We start from the raw sequence: 2,464 nt of genomic DNA on the forward strand, positions 1-2,464 counted from the left end.
TTTTGGCTCCTGTGTTCCTTGTAGAGGGGTAACTAGAATAGCTGCACCTGGACCAAGTCATATAAATGATGTTCCTTGCTGCTCTCCCAACCTCTCCCTTATAAACACCCAGATTATACTGTCTCTTCTTCACTCTCACCAGTCCACTCCCTGGGTGCCATTTCCTTGTACCCTGTGTTGTTGAACAAGATGTTTTCCCATATGCAGGTGAACAGAAGCAAACCACTCCCCATGTGAAAAGCACTTTTCAGAATACTAGATGAGTGGGGATTGGTTTCTGCATGATTACCAAAATTTTGAGAATTTGGGTGTTGAGTTACCTAGATATATGGTCTTTCAAAAGTGATGTGCAGTCAGCCCTGTGGATGGTAGACTAGACAGCCACCTGCCTAGGATGTGGGTGGTGAGCAGCAGCTCCAAAAACAGGGCCCTCGTTTTGATTGTTTTCTTTCCCCCTTGGATATACTTCCACTCTAAATCTACCACCCCTAGGAAATAATGTAACATGGGTGAAAGTAGACTTTTGCCTGTGTTTACAGTGAAATGGCAGTTTCCTCTCAAATCTTGTTGGGAGATTGCCGGTATAGCCAATCGACTTTTCCAGCCTCGAATAGATGGTCACTGCTTTCCTTGTCTGACGTATTACTGTGTCCTGCGAAAGAACCAACTGTGGAATTGTTCCTTCTGTTCATGGCTTGTGTATAAGGAAATCTGTATGAACTACTGATGCCATTTATAAGATTCTGAAGGAAAATATTTCTTTACAATAAATGGGCATCTTTCTCTGTCCCTACCTTAAATGTCAGGGTTCTTCAGGGCTGGGTCTTTTCTTTCCACTTTACTTACTATTCCTGGGCAAGTTTATCCCCATAATTAATCGTTAATGTACCAATAACTCCTGGCCTCTCAAATTCACCATGCCCAAAACTGAATCAGTCATTCCCCTGCCTTCTCCTCCTCCTATCATTGATAATAGTCTGTCTCAGAGAGTGGCACCATTATCCACCCGATGTCCAAGCTAGACAAGTCCATAGGACTTGGTAATATTTTTGATCACTCGGGGCATAAGTTCGGGGCATGCTGTACAACCAACCTCCCCTAAATCTCAATGACTTAAAAGTTTTTTCCTTGCTCATACTGCTTGCCCAATGCCAGTCAGCAGGGATGCTGTACTCATCAGAGCCACTTAGGGAGGGACTTCTGTAAACATCTGTTTCAAGGTTATCACTGCAGTAGGAAGGGACTTTGACCAATTGTGTGCTGGCTTTTAAAGCTTCTGCCTGGAAGTAGCACAAGCAGCTCTGCCCTCATGTCATTGGCCAAAACAAGCCACATGACCATGCCTACCCTCAGGAAGGAGCCCTGATGGTGCAATGGTTAAGTGAAAAGCTACTAACCAAAAGGTTGGGGGTTGGAACCCACCCAGTGGCTCCACGGGAGAAAAACCTGGCATTTTGCTCCCGTAAAGACTGGTGGTGGTGTTAGGTGCTATTGAGTCTTCTGACTCATAGCGACCCTGTGAAACAGCATGAAACACTGCCCGGTCCTGCACCATCCTCACAATCGTTGCTGTGTTTCAGCTCATTGTTGCAGCCACTGTGTCATCTCGCTTGAGTGTCTTCCTGTTTTTCACTGACCCTCTACCTTATCAAGCATGATTAAGTCCCTATCCAGTCCTTCTCCAAGGACTAGTCCCTCCTGATAACATGTACAAAGTATGTGAGACGAAGTCTCACCATCATTGCTTCCAAGGAGCACTCTGGCTGTACTTCTTCCAAGACAGGCTTGTTCGTTCTTCTGGCAGTCCATAGTATATTCAGTATTCTTCACCCACACCGTAATCCAAATGCATCAATTCTTCTTTGGTCTTCCTTTTTCATTGTCCAGCTTTCACATGCACACGAGGCAACTGAAAATATGACTTGGGTCGGGCGCTATCAGTTGGAATTGACTCGACAGCAGTGGGTTTTGGGTCAGGTGCACCTTAGTCCTCAAAGTGACATCTTTGCTTTTCGACACTTTAAAGAGGTCTTTTGCAGTAGATTTGCCCAATGCAATACATTGTTTGATTTCTTGATTGCTGCTTCCATGGGCATTAGTTGTGGATCCAAGTGTCTTAGCCATCTAGTGCTGCTATGACAGAAGTACCACAAGTGGATGGCTTAACAAAGAGAAACTTATTTTCTCACAGTCTAGTAGGCTAGAAGTCCAAATTCAGGGCATCAGCTACAGGGGAAGGCTTTCTCTGTCGACTCTGGATAAAGGTCCTTGTCATCAATCTTCCCCTGGACTAGGAGCTTCTCTGCACAGGAACCCCAGGTCCAAAGGACACTCTGCTCCCGGTTCTGCTTTCTTGGTAGTATGAGGTCCCCAGCTCTCTGCTTGCTTCCCTTTCCTTTTATCTCTTGTAAGATAAAAGGTGGTGCAGGCCACACCCCAGGGAAACTCCCTTTACATTGGATCA

This window comes from Trichechus manatus, unplaced genomic scaffold (assembly GCF_000243295.1).
Source record: "Trichechus manatus latirostris isolate Lorelei unplaced genomic scaffold, TriManLat1.0 scaffold00133, whole genome shotgun sequence".
Taxonomy (NCBI): domain Eukaryota; kingdom Metazoa; phylum Chordata; class Mammalia; order Sirenia; family Trichechidae; genus Trichechus; species Trichechus manatus.